The sequence below is a fragment of the Arachis stenosperma genome, chromosome 10 (assembly GCF_014773155.1).
Source record: "Arachis stenosperma cultivar V10309 chromosome 10, arast.V10309.gnm1.PFL2, whole genome shotgun sequence".
Lineage (NCBI taxonomy): Eukaryota > Viridiplantae > Streptophyta > Magnoliopsida > Fabales > Fabaceae > Arachis > Arachis stenosperma.
The window spans coordinates 65,838,315-65,862,826 of record NC_080386.1 but is presented as its reverse complement, the minus strand read 5'-3'; positions in this window follow the sequence as shown (position 1 = coordinate 65,862,826).

The following is a 24,512-nucleotide window of genomic DNA, read 5'->3' as shown; positions in this document are numbered from 1 at the left end:
ATTTTTTTATTTATTGCATTTTTTTGGAATTTTTTATTTTTTTCAAATTAGAAAAAGATATTTTTTAGTTTAAAAATTTTAAAAAAAATTTACAAATCTGTTGTTTATTAGATATTGCTAGACTTTATTTTAATTTTATTATTTAAATAAAAAACATTTAATAATATAATTTAAAAATTCAAAAATAAAAAATTTAGTTTTTTAAAATTTTTAATTTTTTTAAAAATATTTTTTATTTTTTTATTCACCGGATAATGCTACACTCAGACAGTAGACTTTTTTTACTGCACTTGTTCACAAATTAAGAATAAATTAATTTAAAAATTTTAATTTTTTAATTTTTTTGTATATTTTTGGAATTTTTTATTTTTTTACAACTAGAAAAAAAATTTTTAGTTTAAAATTTAAAAAAATAATAAAGTTACAGATCTGTTGTTTACTAGATATTACTGGACTTTATTTTTTTATTATTTAAATAAAAACATTTAATAATATAATTTAAAATTTCAAAAATAAAAATTTAGTTTTTTAAAATTTTAATTTTTTTAAAAATATTTTTTTATTTTTTATTCACCGGATAAGGCTACACTCAGACAGTTGACTTTTTTTGCTGCACTTGTTCACAAATTAAGACTAAATTAATTTAAAAATTTAATTTTTTAATTTTTTTGGATATTTTTGAAATATTTTGTTTTTTTACAACTAGAAAAAAATTTTAGTTTAAAATTTAAAAAAATAATAAAGTTACAGATCTGTTGTTTTCTTGATATTGCTGGACTTTATTTTTTTATTATTTAAATAAAAAACATTTAATAATATAATTTAAAAATTTAAAAATAAAAAATTTAGTTTTTGAAAATTTTTAATTTTTTCAAAAATATTTTTTATTTTTTTATTCACCGGATAATGCTACACCCAAATAGTTGACTTTTTTTTGCTGCACTTGTTCTCAAATTAAGAATAAATTGATTTAAAAAAATTAAAATTTTAAAATTTTTATTTTTTTTGTATAATTTTGGAATTTTTTATTTTTTTCAATTAGAAAAAATATTTTTTATTTTAAAAATTAAAAAAATATAATAAATTTACAAATCTGTTGTTTATTAGATATTGCTAGACTTTATTTTATTTTTTATTTAAATAAAAAACATTAAATAATATAATTTAAAAATTCAAAAATAAAAAATTTAGTTTTTTAAAATTCTTAATTTTTTTAAAAATATTTTTTATTTTTTTATTCAACGGATAATGCTACACCCACACAGTTGACTTTTTTTTGCTGCACTTGTTCACAAATTAAGAATAAATTAATTTAAAAAATTTAATATTTTAATTTTTTATTTATTGGATATTTTTGGAATTTTTTATTTTTTTAAAATTAGAAAAAGATATTTTTTTAGTTTAAAAATTAAATCTGTTGTTTATTAGATATTGCTAGACTTTATTTTAATTTTATTATTTAAATAAAAAACATTAAATAATATAATTTAAAAATTCAAAAATAAAAAATTTAGATTTATAAAATTTTTAATTTTTTTAAAAATATTTTTTATTTTTTTTCACCGGATAATGCTACACTGAGACACTTGACTTTTTTTTGCTGCACTTGTTCACAAATTAAAAATAAATTAATTTAAAAAATTTAATTTTTTTGGAATTTTTTATTTTTTACAACTAGAAAAATTTTTTTTTAGTTTAAAATTTAAAAAAATAATAAAGTTATAGATCTGTTGTTTACTAGATATTGCTGGACTTTATTTTTTTATTATTTAAATAAAAAACATTTGATAATATAATTTAAAAATTCAAAAATAAAAAATTTAGTTTTTGAAAATTTTTAATTTTTTAAAAATATTTTTTTATTTTTTTATTCACCGGATAAGGCTACACTCAGACAGTTGACTTTTTTTGCTGCACTTGTTCACAAATTAAGACTAAATTAATTTAAAAATTTAATTTTTTAATTTTTTTGGATATTTTTGAAATATTTTGTTTTTTTACAACTAGAAAAAAATTTTAGTTTAAAATTTAAAAAAATAATAAAGTTACAGATCTGTTGTTTTCTTGATATTGCTGGACTTTATTTTTTTTATTATTTAAATAAAAAACATTTGATAATATAATTTAAAAATTCTAAAATAAAAAATTTAGTTTTTGAAAATTTTTAATTTTTTTAAAAATATTTTTTATTTTTTTATTCACCGGATAATGCTACACCCAAATAGTTGACTTTTTTTGCTGCACTTGTTCTCAAATTAAGAATAAATTGATTTAAAAAATTAAGATTTTAAAATTTTTATTTTTTTGTATAATTTTGGAATTTTTTATTTTTTTTCAATTAGAAAAAAATATTATTTTAGTTTAAAAATTAAAAAAATATAATAAATTTACAGATCTATTGTTTATTAGATATTGCTAGACTTTATTTTATTTTTTATTTAAATAAAAAACATTAAATAATATAATTTAAAAATTCAAAAATAAAAAATTTAGTTTTTTAAAATTCTTAATTTTTTTAAAAATATTTTTTATTTTTTTATTCAACGGATAATGCTACACCCACACAGTTGACTTTTTTTTGCTGCACTTGTTCACAAATTAAGAATAAATTAATTTAAAAAATTTAATATTTTAATTTTTTTATTTATTTGATATTTTTGGAATTTTTTATTTTTTTCAAATTAGAAAAATATTTTTTTTAGTTTAAAAATTTTAAAAAATATTTGCAAATCTGTTGTTTATTAGATATTGCTAGACTTTATTTTAATTTTTTTATTTAAATAAAAATTATTAAATAATATAATTTAAAAATTCAAAAATAAAAAATTTAGTTTTATAAAATTTTTAATTTTTTTAAAAATATTTTTTATTTTTTTATTCACCAGATAATGCTACACTCAGACACTTGACTTTTTTTGCTGCACTTGTTCACAAATTAAGAATAAATTAATTTAAAAAATTTAATTTTTTAATTTTTTTGGATAATTTTGGAATTTTTTATTTTTTTACAACTAGAAAAAAAATTTTAGTTTAAAATTAAAAAAAATAAAGTTACAGATCTGTTGTTTACTAGATATTGATGGACTTTATTTTTTTTATTATTTAAATAAAAAAACATTTGATAATATAATTTAAAAATTCAAAAATAAAAAATTTAGTTTAAATATCAGGAAATCAAAACAATGTTCGCTTAACTAAAATACCATTTGACTAAAGTTGCTTAGTCCACCAATCTCCGTGGGATCGACCTCACTCCGGTGAGTTTTACTACTTGATACGATCCGGTATACTTGCCGGTTATACGTGAATTCTTAATTTTTCACGTATCAATTTTTTTTTTGTTTTTTTCACCGGATAACGCTACACCTACTGGACTTTTTCATAAATTTAGAATAAATTAATTATAAAAATTTAAACTTTTTAAATTGTTTTCATTGGATATTTTTTGAAATTTTTATTTTTCAAGTTTTAGTAAATAAATTGTTTTTTTAGTTTAAAAATTTAAAATTTATAAGTTTTCAAATTTTTTGTTTACTACATATTGCTGGACTTTATTTTATTTTTCTACTTTAAATAAAAAATTTAATTTTTAAATTTAAAAATTTAAAAATAAAAAATAAGTTTTTTTAAAATATTTTTTTTGTATTATTATTTACCAGATAATGCTACACATGGTGGAGTTTTTCAAAAATTTTGAATAAATTAATTTTAAAAATTTGAAAATTTGAAATTTTTATCTTTGTGGGATAATTTTAGAATTTTTTATTTTTTTCATTTTTCGTAAAATTTTGTTTAGTTTAAAAATTAAAAATCATAAATTTTCGAATTTTTTGTTTACTAGATATTGCTGTACTTTATTTTATTTGTCTACTTTAAATAAAAAATTTAATTTTTAAACTTTTAAAAATTGAAAAATAAAAAATTTAGCTTTTTAAAATTCTAAAATTTTCAAAAATATTTTATTGTTTTTTTATTCATTGGATAATGTTACACCTGTTGGACTTTTTCATAAATTTAGAATATATTAATTATAAAATTGTAAACTTTTTAAATTTTTTTCATTGGATATTTTTTGAATTTTTATATTTTTCTAGTTTTAGTAAAAAAATTATTTTTTTAGATTAAAAATTTAAAAATTTAAAAATTATAAGTTTTCAGATTTTTTGTTTACTATATATTGCTGGACTTTATTTTGTATTTCTATTCTAAATAAAAAATTTCATTTTTAAATTTAAAAATTCAAGAATATAAAATTTAGTTTTTTTAAAAATTAATTTTTTTAGAATATTTTTTTATTCACCGGATAATGTTACACCTGGTGGACTTTTTCACAAATTTAGAATAAATTAATTATAAAAATTTAAACTTTTTAAATATTTTTAGTTAGATATTTTTCAAATTTTTTTTCTAGTTTTACTAAAAAAATTATTTTTTTGATTTAAAAATTTAAAAATTATAAGTTTTTAGATTTTTTGTTTACTACATATTGCTCGACTTTATTTTATTGTATTAAGACTCGCTCCTTAACTGCACTTTATGTTTCTGGTGCGTCACATTCTTGTATTTCTTTAACTGCTATACATAAGTTGAGACGAGATAAGGACACACAACATATCTGAGGACTAGAAAATAAGATAAAAACCGTTTACTCGCACCTGCTTACAGGTAAAGGAAATGTTGAGGGCAAAATTTTCTTTTAGGATGAAAATTTTCGTCTATAGCAATTTTCGAGGACGAAAATTTTTGTAAGGTGGGTAGGATATAACATCTCGGATTTTTTGAAAATTAAGTAATTAGTTATTTATAAGTTATCATATTATATTGAGATTTTGTTTTTAAGAAATCTATTTTTTTAACAAAGATAATTAAATAAAGTTTTATGATTATTGAAGTTTAATTTAAATATAACTTATTTTATTAGTTTGAACTATTTATTAAAAACTATTTTGATAGGCAAAAATTAAGTTAATCTTTTATAGTTATTATTATTATTATTATTATTATTATTATCATTATTATTATTATTAGTTACTTCTTTCTTTTGGCCGAAGCCATTAAGAAAAAAAAAATAAAGAAAAGCCAAATGTGGCTCATTTACATACATATATATATATATATATATATATATATATATATATATATATATATATATGTCATTAAGGGACTAAGAAAGAAAAGAACGTGGCTTGCATGCTATTATACTTATATATACTCATGACACCTAATAATACTTACTACCACAAATCTTTTTTAATCACCCTCATCACTAATCATACTTTCTTTTCCTTCATGCATCACCGAACCAACTTTGAAAGAAAAAGAGAGAGTAAGCCGTGAGTGAGAGGAATCAAAAACCATGGAACCTTACCTTTTTTGAGTTCGATTTCTTATGATTTGTAACTCTAATAAAAAATCTAATCCGATAAAAGTGTTCGTATCTTCCTCCTCTACGTGTTGGTGTTACTTTTGTACGGTAGAAATCGACGGTGACGTAGCTCCTCTACCCCTTGAGCATGGCCAACTGGAGTTCTAGGAGGCACGGAGGATTCCGGACGTTTTTCCCATCAGTAGCATGGTCAGAAAGTTTATCTAGAGTTTCGAGTATTTTGATTACGTACGAAGGTAGGGTTTTGATAAATTTTCACCGACTAAATGATATTTGAAAGTAAATTAATGTTTGGATTGAGTGTTATTGAAATTTGATTGCATTTCATATTGAATTTTGTTGATATATTGATATTTTGATGAAGTTGTGTTTAGTCAGCTCGAGAATGGATAAATTTTTAAGTTAATATTTTGATAAAAATAAAACAGATTTTCGGTCTCGTTGAAGGACAAGATATTAGTTTGGAAATTTTATTTTAAAGGATGTCATTATATTTTTATAAAAAGACTGAGGTTATGTTTATTATTATAAACTAAGTTTTGAAAGGAAAATGCTATTTTGAGTTTTTATTCAAAATTATTGCCACAGGAGAGCAGATGTGACATTGTTCGGGCCTTAGTGCCAAATGTAAAGTGGGGACGCCCACACACTGAGAACTGTTTTCCAGATGTACGCTTATTGATTTGGAAAGTTACACTGTATGCGGCCTAGCCGTACGACTTATAAGCACACTGATGCATCTGGAAAATCATATCTGGGACTCGTGCCCGGGTAATGTCGTGAGCGGGTAGGCAACCGACACATGAGCTCATGGCCTGCGTTAGGAATAGACATGCATCATTCTTGTTGCGCATTTGCATTTTACTTGACATTGTGAAATTGTTTGTGATTGTCTTCTCGTGTTTATACATTCTTTAATGTTATTCTGAATTGTGGTGACTAGATATTTCGTTGTGAATTACTTGAACTGTGGTAATCCTGACTAAACTAACCACCCTCGACCCTACTAAGAACCCCCCAGTTCTTACCCCTTCTCTTCCTCCCCTTCAGATGGAGACCGGAGTTATATTTTACGAGATGGATCCTCCCTATATATATGAGGATATTGTACAGCATAGGTTTTATGTAGTAGCTGCGGAGATTAGGACTCGTATGTACATTCTGCGTGATCATCCTTTTCATCACCCGATTGACACTCCACAGTTTAACCCCGACATGCCTTATGAGTTCCCACTGCAGTGGCTCCACCCGGATGCTCCATTTCACCCATTTCATGATGGGCCGGTGCCTCACCAGCATCCCGATCAGCCTGCGGATCAGGCGGACCCTGAGCCTGAGCCCATGGAGGAGCATTTTCCAGAGCCTGTACCAGAGGAGGACATCCCCGTGGAGCAGATCTCAATATCTTCATCCGAGCCATCTTCTGAGGAGCCGCTCACCGCCTCTATTAGTGGACCGGCGAGTGCTGGTCAGACCAGTAGCACGAGTGCCAGTGCCCCTCCCGAGATTATAGAGATTTCTAATGACGAGGACGAGGATCCTGAGGAGTGTTCTGATGTGGTTGTGATCTCCTCTGACGATGACAGCTGAGTCCTGGGAGCTGCGGTTGTGCCTTTTGATAGTTTTTTTTTTGTGTTAGCCTAGCCTTTGTGTTAATCTCTCACTTTTGGTCAGACTCACTGAGAGAGTAGGGTGTTCATAGTGGACTAGGCTAGTTCGGGTGCCAGTTTAGGGGTTTTCTATATGGACCAGGGCCCCGAGTGTTGGGTTGTACATAGTAGTATTTCTAAAGGGTTGTATGCTAACTCAGGATATATATATATATATATATATATATATATATATATACATACATATTTGTACGACAGTACCTGTATGCTTATGCTTGTGTATGTTTAATTAGTTATCCTTGCAAGTTTTCTTATAAAAGTTTATCCAAAACTCGATAGTACGCTAACCCGATTACAGGCTTAATAATACATAGTAAAGGTTTCATGTGAACAAGTTGGTGACACTTGATTTCTGGTATGATCATGACTTACTGGGAATTGGGTCGTTACAACTTGGTATCAGAGCAGTTCGTTCCTATTAAAGCCTGGGGATATGGACTGAATCATGCTTCATTGCATTCTCTGAGTTGTGTCTCATGCACATATGATATCGTTGTGATATGAATTGCATGATTGTCACTGTGTTTCCATTTTAGAGACTATTCACACTTTGCCTGAAATGTTAAGACTGATCACCTTAATATTACATGTTGGGTGTGCACAGAATCTTGATGGCTGCACGGGGACGAGGACGTGGTAGGCATAGTGCAAACCATGCAGAGGAACCGACGAGGGGTGCAGATGCTTTTATAGCTGCAATGAACACCATGGCTGAGGCTGTGCGTGAAACGGTAACTGCTACTACGCGAGCAATTAACCGTTTAGGGGAGAGGAACGGAGATCGTAACGGAGGACGCAATGGTGAGCGTGGTGGAGACGGTAATGATAATGAAGGTGCCGGAAACCACGATAACCCTATGACACTGGCAACCTTTCTGAAGGTAAATCCGCCCAAGTTTAAGGGGACGCTTGTTGCAACTGAAGCTGACAATTGGTTCCGTGGTATTGAGAAGTCATTGCGAGCGCAACATGTACCAGAAAGACAGTACGTGGAATTTGCAACCTATATGCTGGAGGGAGAAGCTGAACACTGGTGGCATGGAGTGCAACGCTTGTTAAGGCAGGTGGTGGAAGAGATTGACTGGGATACTTTTAAAGAGGAATTTTACAAAAAGTACTTCCCTAGAACTGTTCGTGATGCTAAAGAAATGGAACTGATGCAGTTGACGCAGGGGAATATGTCAGTAGCAGAATATACTCGAAAATTTGAGGATTTGTGCCGATTCTCTAAGATCTGTTAGGGAAACCCAGATGATTTTGAGGAATAGAAGTGTTTGAAGTACGAAGGAGGACTTTGCGAAGAACTAATGCACTCGTTGGTACTACTGCAAATACGAAATTTTGCAGAGCTTGTCAATAGGAGTCAGTTGGTGGAAGACTGTACCAAGAAGGTGGCGGCAGCAAAGATGAGTCGTCAAGAATTACCTCCGAAAAATTTTAATCGGTATATAGCCCCTCAGGGAAGGAACTTTAAAATGAATAGGACACTTTCTTATGGGAATCAGCAAGTTAGTAATCTTCCTGCTCGTGACAATATCAATAGGCAAGGACGAGATATTGGAAAGCGACCACAGCCAGCACTAACAAACCTTGTTTGTAATCAGTGTGGGAAGAACCATGGTAGGAATCCATGTCGATTGGGTTCGAGCGTTTGTTATTTTTGTGGTATGCCTGGACACATAGCGAGGAATTGTGAGAAGAAGATTGCTCAAGATTCAGCTAAATCTCAGCAGCTAGGAAGAGTATTTACAATGATGACTGAAGATGCTCGTACTCAGACTCCTTGACCCAAGGACTGTATTGTGTTAAGACTCGCTCCTTAACTGCACTTTATGTTTCTGGTGCGTCAAATTCTTGTATTTCTTTAACTGCTATACGTAAGTTGAGACGAGATGAGGACACACAACATACCTGAGGACTAGAAAATAAGATAAGAACTGTTTACTCGCACCTGCTTACAGGTAAAGGAAATGTTGAGGGCAAAATTTCCTTTTACGATGAAAATTTTCGTCTATAGCAATTTTCGAGGACGAAAATTTTTGTAAGGTGGGTAGGGTATAACATCTCAGATTTTTTTGAAAATTAAGTAATTAGTTATTTATAAGTTATCATATTATATTGAGATTTTGTTTTTAAGAAATTTATTTTTTTAATAAAGATAATTAAATAAAATTTTATGATTATTGAAGTTTAATTTAAATATAACTTATTTTATTAGTTTGAACAATTTATTAAAAACTATTTTGATAGGCAAAAATTAAATTAATCTTTTATAGTTATTATTATTATTATTATTATTATTATTATTATTATTATTAGTTACTTCTTTCTTTTGGCCGAAGCCATTAAGAAAAAAAGAATAAAGAAAAGCCAAATGTGGCTCATTTACAAGTATATATATATATATATATATATATATATATATATATATATATATATATATATATATATATATATATATATATATATATAACTAATGTCATTAAGGGACTAAGAAAGAAAAGAACGTGGCTTGCATGCTATTATACTTATATATACTCATGACACCTAATAATACTTACTACCACAAATCCTTTTTAATCACCCTCATCACTAATCATACTTTCTTTTCCTTCATGCATCACCGAACCAACTTTGAAAGAAAAAGAGAGAGTAAGCCGTGAGTGAGAGGAATCAGAAACCATGGAACCTTGCCTCTTTTGAGTTCGATTTCTTATGATTTGTAACTCCAATAAAAAATCTAATACGGTAAAAGTGTTCGTATCTTTCTCCTCTATGTGTTGGCGTTATTTTTGTCCGGTGGAAATCGTCGGTAATATAGCTCCCCAACCCCTTGAACATGGCCAACTGGAGTTCTAGGAGGTACGGAGGATTCCGGACGTTTTTCCCTTCAGCAGCACGGTCAGAAAGTTTCTCTAGAGTTTCGAGTATTTCGATTACGTACGAAGGTAGGGTTTTGATAAATTTTCACCGACTAAATGATATTTGAAAGTAAATTGATGTTTGGATTGAGTGTTCTTGAAATTTGATTGCATTTCATATTGAATTTTGTTGATATATTGATATTTTGATGAAGTTGTGTTTAGTCAGCTCTAGAATGGATAAATTTTTAAGTTAATATTTTGATAAAAATAAAACAGGTTTTCAGTCTCGTTGAAGGACAAGATATTAGTTTGGAAAAATTTTATTTTAAAGGATGTCATTATATTTTTATAAAAAGACTGAGGTTATCTTTATTATTATAAACTAAGTTTTGAAAGAAAAATGCTATTTTGAGTTTTTATTCAAAATTACTGCTACAGGAGAGCAGATGTGACATTGTTCAGGCCTTAGTGCCAAATGTAAAGTGGGGACGCCCACACACTGAGAACTGTTTTCCAAATGTACGTTATTGATTTGGAAAGTCACACTGTATGCGGCCTAGCCGTATGACTTATAAGCACACTGATGCATCTGGAAAACCATATCTAGGACTCGTGCCCGGGTAATGTCGAGAGCAGGTAGGCAACCGACACATGAGCTCATGGCCTGCGTTAGGAATAGACATGCATCATTCTTGTTGCGCATTTGCATTTTACTTGACATTGTGAAATTGTTTGTGATTGTCTTCTCGTGTTTATATATTCTTTAATGTTATTCTGAATTGTGGTTACTAGATATTTCGTTGTGAATTACTTGAACTGTGGTAATCCTGACTAAACTAACCACCCTCGACCCTATTAAGAACCCCCCAGTTCTTATCCCTTCTCTTCCTCCCCTTCAGATGGAGACCGGAGTTATATTTTACGAGATGGATCCTCCCTATATATACGAGGATATTGTACAACATAGGTTTTATGTAGTAGCTGCGGAGATTAGGACTCGTATGTACATTCTGCGTGATCATCCTTTCCATCACCCGATTGACACTCCACAGTTTAACCCCGACATGCCCTATGAGTTCCCACTGCAGTGGCTCCACCCGGATGCTCCATTTCACCCGTTTCATGATGGGCCGGTGCCTCACCAGCATCCCGATCAGCCTGCGGATCAGGCGGACCCTGAGCCTGAGCCCATGGAGGAGCATTTTCCAGAGCCTGTACCAGAGGAGGACATCCCCGTGGAGCAGATCTCAGTATCTTCATCCGAGCCATCTTCTGAGGAGCCGCTCACCGCCTCTATTAGTGGACCGGCGAGTGCTGGTTAGACCAGTAGCACGAGTGCCAGTGCCCCTCCCGAGATTATAGAGATTTCCGATGACGAGGACGAGGATCCTGAGGAGTGTTCTGATGTGGTTGTGATCTCCTCTGACAATGACAGCTGAGTCCTGGGAGCTGCGGTTGTGCCTTTTGATAGTTTTTTTTTGTGTTAGCCTAGCCTTTGTGTTAATCTCTCACTTTTGGTCAGACTCACTGAGAGAGTAGGGTGTACATAGTGGACTAGGCTAGTTCGGGTGCCAGTTTAGGGGTTTTCTATATGGACCAGGGCCCCGAGTGTTGGGTTGTACATAGTAGTATTTCTGAAGGGTTGTATGCTAACTCAGGATATATATATATATATATATATATATATATATATATGTACGACAGTACCTGTATGCTTATGCTTGTGTATGTTTAATTAGTTGTCCTTGCAAGTTTTCTTATAAAAGTTTATCCAAAACTCGATAGTACGCTAACCCGATTACAGGCTTAATAATACATAGTAAAGGTTTCATGTGAACAAGTTGGTGACACTTGATTTCTGGTATGATCATGACTTACTGGGAATTGGGTCGTTACATACTACATATTGCTCGACTTTATTTTATTTTCTACTTGAAATTAAAAATTTAATTTTTAAATTTAAAAATTCAAAACTAAAAGATTTAGTTTTTTAAAATTCTAAATTTTTCAAAAATTCTTCTATATTTTTTTTATTCACCGGATAATGCTACACTTGCTCGACTTTTTCACAAATTTAGAATAAATTAATTATAAAATTTTAAACTTTTTAAATTTTTTTCATTTGATATTTTTTGAATTTTTTTATTTTTCTAGATTTAGAATAGAATTATTTTTTTTTTACTTTAAAAACTTAAAAATTAAAAAATTATAAGTTTTCAGATTTTTTGTTTACTATATATTACTGTACTTTATTTTATATTTCTATTTTAAATAAAAAATTTAATTTTTAAATATAAAAATTCCAAAATATAAAATTTAGTTTTTTAAAATTCTAATTTTTTTAAAATATTTTTTTTGTTTTTTTTACCAGATAATGCTACACCTGCTGGACTTTTTTATAAATTTAGAATAAATTAATTATAAAAATTTAAACTTTTTAAATTGTTTTCATTGGATATTTTTTGAAATTTTTATTTTTCAAGTTTTAGTAAATAAATTGTTTTTTTTAGTTTAAATATTTAAAAATTATAAGTTTTCAGATTTTTTGTTTACTACACATTGCTGGACTTTATTTTATTTTTCTACTTTAAATAAAAAATATAATTTTTAAATTTAAAAATTTAAAAATAAAAAATTATGTTTTTTTAAAATATTTTTTTGTATTTTTATTTACCAAATAATGCTATACATGGTGGAGTTTTTCACAAATTTTCAATAAATTAATTTTAAAAATTTGAAAATTTTAAATTTTATCTTTATTGGATATTTTTAGAATTTTTTATTTTTTTCAGTTTTAGTAAAACTTTTTAGTTTAAAAATTAAAAATAATAAATTTTCAAATTTTTTGTTTACTAGATATTGTTGTACTTTATTTTATTTGTCTACTTTAAATAAAAAATTTAATTTTTAAATTTTTAAAAATTGAAAAATAAAAAAATTAGTTTTTTAAAATTCTAAATTTTTCAAAAATATTTTATTGTTCTTTTATTCATCGGATAATGTTACACCTGCTGTACTTTTTCACAAATTTAGAATATATTAATTATAAAAATGTAAACTTTTTAAATTTTTTTCATTGGATATTTTTTGAAATTTTTTATTTTTCTAGTTATAGTAAAAAAATTAGTTTTTAGTTTAAAAATTTAAAAATTTGAAAATTATAAGTTTTCAGATTTTTTGTGTACTATATATTGCTGGACTTTATTTTTTATTTCTATTCTAAATAAAAAATTTCATTTTTAAATTTAAAAATTCAAGAATATAAAATTTAGTTTTTTTAAAAACTAATTTTTTTAGAATATATTCTTTTATTTATTTATTCACCGGATAATGCTACACCTGCTGGACTTTTTCACAAATTTAGAATAAATTAATTATAAAAATTTAAACTTTTTTAAATATTTTTAGTTTGATATTTTTCAATTTTTTTGTTTTTCTAGTTTTATTAAAAAAATTATTTTTTTAATTTAAAAATTTAAAAATTATAAGTTTTCAGATTTTTTGTTTGCTACACATTGCACGACTTTATTTTGTTTTCTACTTTAAATTAAAAATATAATTTTTAAATTTAAAAATTCAAAACAAAAAGATTTAGTTTTTTAAAATTCTAAATTTTTCAAAAAATTTTCTTTATTTTTTTATTCACCAGATAATGCTACACTTGCTCAATTTTTTCACAAATTTAGAATAAATTAATAATAAAATTTTAAACTTTTAAAATTTTTTTCATTGGATATTTTTTGAATTTTTTATTTTTCTAGTTTTAGAAAAAGAATTATTTTTTTATTTTAAAAATTTAAAAATTAAAAAATTATAAGTTTTCAGATTTTTTGTTTATTATATATTGTTGAACGTTATTTTATATTTTTATTTTAAATAAAAAATTTAATTTTTAAATTTAAAAATTCTAAAATATAAAATTTAGTTTTTTAAATTTCTAATTTTTTTAAAATATTTTTTTGTTTTTTTTTCACTGGATAATGCTACACTTGCTGGACTTTTTCATAAATTTAGAATAAATTAATTATAAAAATTTAAACTTTTTAAATAGTTTTCATTGGATATTTTTTGAAATTTTTATTTTTCAAGTTTTATTAAATAATTTTTTTTAGTTTAAATATTTAAAAATTATAAGTTTTCAGATTTTTTGTTTACTACACATTGCTGGACTTTATTTTATTTTTCTACTTTTAATAAAAAATATAATTTTTAAATTTAAAAATTTAAAAATAAAAAATTAAGTTTTTTAAAATATTTTTTTCGTATTTTTATTTACCAGATAGTGCTACACATGGTGGAGTTTTTCACAAATTTTGAATAAATTATTTTTAAAAATTTGAAAATTTTAAATTTTTATCTTTATGGGATATTTTTAGAATTTATTATTTTTTTCATTTTTAGTAAAAATTTTTTAGTTTAAAAATTAAAAATAATAAATTTTCAAATTTTTTGTTTACTAGATATTGCTGTACTTTATTTTATTTGTCTACTTTAAATAAAAAATTTAATTTTTAAATTTTTAAAAATTGAAAAATAAAAAATTTAGTTTTTTAAAATTCTAAATTTTTCAAAAATATTTTATTGTTCTTTTATTCATTGGATAATGGTGAACGTCATACTTCTTCGACTCAGCTTGAATTTGTTCAAACTAATGCACTGATTTTCTTCTTATTGATCCTATTGAGTTTCTTTGATTCAAGGGTTGTCCTGGAAGTTGTCAATTGAATTGTGTCTAGCAGACTTCACTGCTTGAGTATCCTTATTTATCTGGAATTGGATACATTCTCTCAAATCTAGGATTACTATCCTTGACATTTGATTCTCCTTTCTAAATCTTGTATCCTTCTGAGTAGACTCGAGAATTGTTTGATATCACGTACGACTTATAGACGTAGTAATGCGGTGTGTTAGTTCTTTAAGACGTGATATGTGTATATGGGAGGTGATTACTATCCTTGACATTTGATTCTCCTTTCTAAATCTTGTATCCTTCTGAGTAGATTCGAGAATTGTTTGATATCACGTACGACTTATAGACGTAGTAATGCGGTGCGTTAGTTCTTTAAGACGTGATATATGTATATGGGAGGTGAAGCAGTAGGTGTAACAATGTTATGAGTTGTGGGTGTTTTGTTCCTTGCGGACGGGTTGCGGTTGTGAGGCTTATGATTGGCTTTGAGGTTGAAAAGTGATTGATGGAGTTGGGAAATTGAAGTTCTGAAGTGGGAACAAGAATTGTTAGTGAACGTTATGCCACTGTATAAATACCAACATGCTTTGCAGCCTTTAACCACATTAATCACCACTTTGCTTTGTGAACACCTATCTTGATATGCACCCTACTTTGCCACCCCATGTTTTTGTAAAACCTTGAGATCATATGACCTTGTGCATTGAGCCTATCTTGGGACGTTTGCTTTGCAATTACACTCCTACCTTTGTATCTTTATGCATACAACCATCCAAGTATTTGAAAACCGTATATATATGTTTGTATGTTGAGATATTTTTGCTTCTTCCTCAAATGCGTTCAAGAGTGAACTGTTATGAGATTTCTTTCGTTTTGTATCAATTTTCGAGGACGAAAATTTTTATAAGGTGGGTAGAATGTAAGACCCAAAACCTTTGAAAAAGGGCTATCATTAGCTAATTTTAAATTCAGTGTTTTTGTAGCTTTAATTTCAGAAATTTCTCTATTAAAGAAAATTAAAGCAAGTTTTGATTTAGTGAATTTGAAATAAATTGAGATTATTGTCCAATTTTACAATTATTGGATTATTTTCTATATTCAAATTATAAAGTTGGTAGTTGTGAAATAATAAGGATTTCGATATGATTTAGATTGAATAATTAATAATTTAAATATTAATACTGCTATTTTGGAAAATAGAGAAATTAATTATATTATTTCTAATTTTTAGATTTGGGCATTTTATTGAAAATATTTGTGAAAGTGATGAACAAATAGTATTTTCTATAGACAATTAGTGTTGAATTTAATTTAGGTTTCAATTACTATATTATCCACAATTTTATTTGAAATTACTAAAATGCCCCTAGCCCTAATTTTATCAAAAAACCCTAACCTATGACCCGGGTTCCTCCTCACCAACCTAGCAGCAGCAACGCAATTGCTTTCCTCCTTCCTCAAACTAACACACTCAGCAGCAGCAACAGCAGATCTTCCCCCTTTCCCCAACAGCTTGCAACACTCATGGCTTCTCATTGCCATGAAAGAAACCAAAAACAGAAGCAGAGGAGGGAGAGGGAGTTTGTGTTGCGTCAGGAGAAGAAGACAAGGGGAGGGAGGAAAACTGCGCCGACGCGTCAGGCTTCACCACCGCCGTCGCATCGCTGTCTTTCATACGAGCTGCCGTCACGTCGCATCGCTAGATCGCCGCATGTGGGGAGCCGTGTCGCCACGCCGCCAATTGTCCTCACAGCACCTCACAACGAGCTGTGTTCCACAGCCACCCATTGCATCTTCCCTGTGCCGTTCTTCACGCCATCGCCGCCGAACCAGGCAGAAGAAGAGGGAGACTCTGTCGTGCCAGACCGCCGTGTGAAGGGCCGGGCTGTCGCTGCTTTTTCCGTCGCAGAGGAGAGAGCCCAGAGGAGAGAGAGAGGTCGCGCGATGTTGAGGGTGGGAGATGCGGGCCAGTGGCGCGTTGATGGTGTTTTTGTAGAAAAATGAATTTCCAAACACACAAACTCACCGGCAAGTGTACCGGGTCGCATCAAGTAGTAATAACTCACTTAGAGTGAGGTCGATCCCACAGGGATTGATGGATCAAGCAACTTTAGTGGGTGATTAGTTTAGTCAAGCTAACATTGAGTGAATGGGTTAAATTGAGCAACAAAAATTAAAAATTGCTGGGAAATTAAAATTGCAGAATGTAAATGAGACAAAAACTTAAATAGCAAGAAATGTAAATTGCATCAAATGTAAAGGGGATGGGAACAGGGAAATTAAAGCAAGTAGCAAGAAGAACATGGAACAAATGCATAAGAATTAAATTGCATGAAAAGTAAAAGGAATTGGGTGCTGGGAATTCAGAAATTAAATAAGAGAATATAAGTAGCAATCAAACAGAGAAGTAACTTGCAACAGATCTTAAACAGAAAGCAGAATTGCTTGAAGAAGCAAATAGAAATTAAATTTAACTCAATTGCAAAATCAAAATGAGAGGTTAAAGATCTCAGGAGCTCAATGAGACTAGAAAACAAGTCTAGATCTCACTCCCTTCCTTGATCAAAGTAGAAAACAAATTGCAGAAGAGAAGTAAATCAAACAGCAAGTGAAATGTAAATCCAATTTTCAATTATGCAGAAGAAGAGCAAAAAGGAATTTCAGATCAAGTGAAACAGAATTTCTTCAAATTCTTGATATAAAATTCAAACCTTAAAAAGCAAAACTAACAGAAAGAGAGCTCTCTACTCCTAATGCTCCCTAGTGGAGCCAACCTTCCCTAATGGAGAGCTTGCCTCTTCAAGAATGAGGACAATGCCTTATATAGGCTTTATAAAAAAGAAATTGAAATTACAATTAAATGAAAATCCTAATTCTAGCTTGTTCTTGTGCCTTTGAGTCAATGGGCTTTGCTTGACTTTTTAATTTGGTGAAGAATTGATTTAAATGGGAATTTTGGTTGAATTTTTGGCCCATGGATCACACTCCCAGGGGAAGGCTCGGCTCTTGGCAAGAGCTTTGACCAAGAGCTTTGGTTCCCTTCCTTGCCAAAGTGTGCGCACGTTCTTTCCTTGTGACAAGAGAACAAAAAGCTTTAAGCTCTTGGCAAGAGCTTTGCTTGTCCTTGAGGTCCATGGTTCAAGCCTTGGGTGAAGCACTTGCTGGCCATTTTCCTTGGCACATGAGTAGCGCTACTTCCTTGCTTCCCTTGGTATCCCTCTTCGAATCCTGGTGGAAGCACTTTGATTCATTTTTGCTTTTTTATGGCCCTTAAAGATGCTTTTCACTCATGCCTCAATTCTATGCCAAATATGAATTGCCATATATCGTTGGAAAGCTCTGAATGTCAGCTTTCCAACGCAACTGAAAGCACATCAATCGAACATCTGTAGCTCAAGTTATAGCCCTTTGAAGAAGGCATGATCATGCTGTGAGCGCCCAGATTTTAACTTAGCGAAAATTTTGCTTCCAAGCTCATTTTCCTTGATTTTTCCTTGAAGAAGCCCGAAAAAGCTCTTGGAGTAAATTTTGCTTTGAGTTTTGCCTTGCTTTTTGAAGTAAAACTCTTGGCAAGAGCTTTGTGCCTTTGCTCCTTATTGTGAGACACGCTTTTCTTCCTTTGGTTTGGTCATGGGCCATGCTTTTAAAAGCGTGGCCTAAAGCTCCAAAATGTGCTCCAACTTCAAAGTGTGCCCCAAAGCTCTTTTTTCCTCCTTTTTAGCTTATTTTGTGCTTCTTTGCTTATTTTTCTTCTTATTTCCTACAAGATTTATAAAATTAAAAGATCAAGGAAATATACCATTTAAGCACAAAAGCATTCAATATTTAAGCACAAATCATCAATTTCTTGTATGAAAAAGCATAGAAAAATATGACATGGTGACATGTCATCACAACACCAAACTTAAACCTTGCTTGTCCCCAAGCAAGAAAAGAATCATGCAATTAAGATTGACAATCCAAGGTGAGAAGAATAGCAAGTTAATGTTCATGGTAAGCTAGTTTTCTAAGCATGCTACAATCACAAAAGAAATGTAAATGATTGATGCTTCTATCTAGCTCAATTTATGAAATCTTTTTCCTTATAATTCTTCCTTGAAACAAGCTTTTGATTTTCTTATTAGCTTCTCCTTTTGGGTGCTTTGCCCCATGAGTTACTAACAAAGCTACGATTCTAAATGCTTTGTTTTCAAGTATTACCACTTGATACATAAGCACCACAAGCATTTGAATTAGAGGACTTCATTAAGCTCATTTTTTTTCTTTGACTCTCTAATCATTGATGCTCAGAACCTTGAGCTTTGAGGGAGGGCTTTTTCACTTGAGCCTAGCCTTGACTTCTAAGTGTTTTGTTTTCAAGCATTTGGCTTGATACATAAACACCACAAGTACTTAACAAATAAATTGCCATTGGTACTCAGAGCCTTTAGCTTTCTCATTCTTTCCCTTTTTCTTTTCTTTCCCTTTTTTTTTTGCTTTTTTCAAGGTTTTCATGATTTCAAAAGATTTCACAAAATGTCCTAGATGAAAACTTCAATTAAATAAAATCTAATGCAATTGAGCAACAATCAAACATACTAGCTTTCCAATACTTGTATGCACATGCTAGGTTCTTCTTTAATTCCTTGTTTGTTCATGATCATGATGCTTTATTGCCTTTGAGCTCACAAAATTCAAGTTGATAGTTATAATGTCACAGCACCATGTTACAATCAATATTTAGGCTATGCTTATTCATACACACATGTAAACAGATAGAATAAAGACAATCATGCAATGTATAGTGTTGGAAACAATTGAGAGGAAAAGGAACTTTACAACCTTATAATTCATCTTCTCTATTGTTGTCATTCTCCTTCCATTCTTCTCCTTCCCATACCAAACTCAGAATGCTTGCTCATCCTCAATCAACTATTAGAACCATGGCTATGGGGCTAAGATAGATCATGAGTGTCTTACACAATGAAATGTTAGTGGTACATGTGTTTAAGCAAGAAAAATTAAGAATAACTATCAATGCACAGAGAAACAGAAACATTGTGATTGCAAGCATAAGTAGGTGTGCATGATACATTGCATAAAAAGATATAAGTGGCATACCAAACGTAGTGTGACACTTTCACTTGGAATTGATGCAAGTATCTAGTAGATATTAGAACCAAATTTTGTTGCATAGCAACACCAAACTTAGAATGCAATCACATGTTCATTTTATTTGAACTAAGACTAAGCAAATGAAACTATTGTATGTTAAATACAATCACCAAGCCAAGAATCTGTCATGAATAAAGATCTCTTGATGATGTATTAACAAAAACAGTTAAGCAGCAAACTAAATGAAAGCATTTAAAAACAGAAAATTGACTAAAGCAAGTAGAATGAAAAAGTGTCAAATCAAAAGAGAAAAATAAAACTGCAGAGGCATTATGATTATGCAGACAAGTAGTGTTGCTTGAATAAATTGCATAGAAAATAAGTGGCATACCAAACTTAGAATCTTAGTGTGTCACTTCCATGTAAAATTGATACAATCATCCAAAGGAATTGAAAACAAATTGTTGCAGGGCAACACCAAACTTAGAATGTAACCATATGCCAATTTATTGAGATTTAAGCTAAATAGACAGAGAAAATGAACTAGACAAAGAAGTAAAATGTTACCCAAGGTTAGGTTGCCTCCCAACAAGCGCTCTTTTAGTGTCATTAGCTTGACATGTTATTTACTTTCTTCCTCTTCTTCCAATTTGTTAAGAGGAATGACTTCAAGGGGGAAGAAGTTTCAGCTATTGTTCCCTTTCTTGGTTTCTTCTCAGCAAGCTTCCTTTTGTACATAGCTTGATTGAGCTTGCTTGTTGGATCAGGGGAAGGATTATTTGCAGTTGACCTTCTCTTGAATGTTGTCCTTGGTATCTTGGTCACAATCCTCTTCTTGGTGCTTTTGTTAATTGCCTTCACTTCTTGGATGTCAAGACATGGTTGCTGTGTGATTATTGGAGTGTTTTCTTCATTAGGAGCCTCTTGAATTGGTGGTTCCATGAGCCCTTCCTTCATGTGATTTTCTGCTTCACTTGAGTTTGGACATCCTTGATTGTCCTCCTCACTTTCTTGTTCTTTCACTTCCTCTCCCACAAATTGGTCTTCATCCTCTCTGTTTGATGGTTCTAAGTTCCTCCTTATGTTCTCCAAATCCTCATCCGTCTTTTGAAAAAGGATTTCTAGTTCTCTCCATGATTGTTGTTGTTTCTCCATAATTCTGTTGAACATGGACTCAAGCTTTGAGAGTCTTTGGCTTGTGGAAGTTTGTGTTGAGGCATATTTAGGTGATGAAGAATTTTCAAACGTAGAAGTGGGAGGTGAGGTTGGACAATCTCTCATGTGAATTGACTGCTCAGAATTTGCAGTTTCTTGGTGACACTCCCAGCCACTATTAGAATAATGACTTGAATCATTTTGTGGTAGTGAGAAATATCCCATATGATTCTCTTGCTCATCTTGTGGTTTTGAAGCAATTCTCCATGGATTGGAGCGCTTAGAGTTTGTATTTTCTTGGTGTATTCCCAGCCACCATTAGAGATTGGTGATGGTGGGTAATATCCCATAAAATTTTGTTTGACCATAAGATGAGTTGAACTCCATTTGTATTTTGTAAAATGCAACATCAACGGAAATTGAAATTCATGTCACAGAGAAAAAATTTCTTAGTGAGACAAAAACACAAACACCTTGGTTTCAACTTATAACAGAGAATAAAAACAAAAAAAATGCTTGATATAGACTTCTCACCCACTTAATCATTGTTGATCTAATCAATCCCCGGCAACGGCGCCAAAAACTTGATGGTGTTTTTGTGGAAAAATGAATTTCCAAACACACAAACTCACCGGCAAGTGTACCGGATCGCATCAAGTAGTAATAACTCACTTAGAGTGAGGTCGATCCCACAGGGATTGATGGATCAAGCAACTTTAGTGGGTGATTAGTTTAGTCAAGCTAACATTGAGGGAATGGGTTAAATTGAGCAACAGAAATTAAAATTTGCTGGGAAATTAAAATTGCAGAATGTAAATGAGACAAAAACTTAAATAGCAAGAAATGTAAATTGTAGAAACTTAGATGACAAGAAATATAAATTGCATCAAATGTAAAGGGGATGGGAACAGGGAAATTAAAGCAAGTAGCAAGCAGAACTTGGAACAAATGCATAAGAATTAAATTGCATGAAAAGTAAAAGGAATTGGGTGCTGGAAATTCAGAAATTAAACAAGAGAATATAAGTAGCAATCAAACAGAGAAGTAACTTGCAACAGATCTTAAACAAAAAGCAGAATTGCTTGAAGAAGAAAATAAAAATTAAATTCAACTCAATTTCAAAATCAAAATGAGAGGTTAAAGATCTCAGGAGCTCAGTGAGACTAGAAAACAAGTCTAGATCTCACTCCCTTCCTTGATCAAAGTAAAAAACAAATTGCAGAAGAGAAGTAAATCAAACAGCAAGTGAAATGTAAATCCAATTCTCAATTACGCAGAAGAAGAGCAAAAAGGAATTTCAGATCAAGTGAAATAGAATTCCTTCAAGGGTTGAATTTGTTCAAACTAATGCACTGATTTTCTTCTTATTGATCATATTGAGTTTCTTTGATTCAAGGGTTGTCCTTGAAGTTGTCAATTGAATTGTGTCTAGCAGACTTCACTGCTTGAGTATCCTTGTTTATCTGAAATTGGATACATTCTCTCAAATCTAGGATTACTATCCTTGACATTTGATTCTCCTTTCTAAATCTTGTATCCTTCTGAGTAGACTCGAGAATTGTTTGATATCACGTGCGACTTATGGACTTAGTAACGCGGTGCGTTAGTTCTTTAAGACGTGATATGTGTATATGGGAGGTGAAGCGGTAGGTGTACAATGTTATGAGTTGTGGGTGTTTTGTTCCTTGCGAACGGATTGCGGTTGTGAGGCTTATGATTGGCTATAAGGTTGAAAAGTGATTGGTGGAGTTGGGAAATTGGAGTTCTGAAGTGGGAACAAGAATTGTTAGTGAACGTTATGCCACTGTATAAATACCAACATGCTTTGCAGCCTTTAACCACATTAATCACCACTTTGCTTTGTGAACACCTATCTTGATATGCACCTTACTTTGCCACCCCCTGTTTTTGTAAAGCCTTGAGATCATATGACCTTGTGCATTGAGCCTATCTTGGGACGTTTGCTTTGCAATCACACTCCTACCTTTGTATCTTTATGCATACGACCATCCAAGTATTTGAAAACCGTATATATATGTTTGTATGTTGAGATATTTTTGCTTCTTCCTCAAATGTGTTCAAGAGTGAACTGTTATGAGATTTCTTTCGTTTTGTATCAATTTTCGAGGATGAAAATTTTTATAAGGTGGCTAGAATGTAAGACCCAAAACCTTTGAAAAAGGGCTATCATTAGCTAATTTCAAATTCAGTGTTTTTGTAGCTTTAATTTCAAAAGATTTCTCTATTAATGAAAATTAAAGCAAGTTTTGATTTATTGAATTTGAAATAAATTGAGATTATTGTCCAATTTTACAGTTATTAGATTATTTTCTATATTCAAATTATAAATTTGGTAGTTGTGAAATAATAAGGATTTCTATATGATTTGGATTGAATAATTAATAATTTAAATATTAATACTGCTATTTTGGGAAATAGAGAAATTAATTATATTATTTCTAATTTTTAGATTTGGGCATTTTATTGAAAATATTTGTGAAAGTGATGAACAAATAGTATTTTCTATAGACAATTAGTGTTGAATTTAATTTGGGTTTCAATTACTATATTATCCACAATTTTATTGGAAATTACTAAAATGCCCCTAGCCCTAATTTTCTCAAAAAACCCTAACCTATGACCCGGGTTCCTCCTCACCAACCTAGCAGCAGCAACGCAATTGCTTTCCTCCTTCCTCAAACCAACACACTCAGCAGCAGCAGTAGCAGATCTTCCCCCTTTCCCCAACAGCTTGCAACACTCATGGCTTCTCATTGCCATGAAAGAAACCGAAAACAGAAGCAGAGGAGGGAGAGGGAGTTTGTGTTGCGTCAGGAGAAGAAGACAAGGGGAGGGAGGAAAACTGCGCCGACGCGTCAGGCTTCACCACCGCCATCGCGTCGCTGTCTTCCATGCGAGCTGCCGTCACGTCGCATCGCCAGATCACCGCACGTGGGGAGCCGTGTCTTCGCGCCGCCAATCGTCCTCACAGCACCTCACAACGAGCTGTGTTCCACAGCCACCCGTTGCATCTTCCCTGTGCCGTTCTTCATGCCATCACCGCCGAACCAGGCAGAGGAAGAGGGAGACTCTGTCACGCCGTCACCATGCTGGACCGCCGCACGAGGGGCTGGGCTGTCACTACTTTTCCTGTCGCAGAGGAGAGAGCCCAAAGGAGAGAGAGAGGTCGTGCAATGTTGAGGGTGGGAGTTACGGGCCGGTGGCGCGTGCAGGAACGTAGCCTACTGCGCGGAGCTATCGCTGCTGTTTCTGCCGCCAGCAAGCCTTGGTTAGCGCCGTCGGAGCTTTCGCCCATTTCTGTCGCCGGAGAACCTCATTGCCATCGCCGAGAACTCTTCCGTTGATCCACCGGAGCTTCTGGCCACCGCTGGAGCTGTTGCCGGGGCTGGTTCGAAATCACAACTGCTTCGTGTTGTTATTCCGGTAAGAAATTATGTTTCAAAAGCCCTACGTTAGTGTTCCGTACGTGTATTAAAGCCTTTACGGTATTAATGATTTTAGGATTTAGTAACTGAGGTTGCTTGTTGTAATTTAGAACTGTTTATGCTACTGCGAAAATGTGTGGGGCTGTGCTTTGAAGCTGTCTTTGATTTCGAGTTGAGGCGAAAAGAACTTATGAGGCGTTTGGGTTA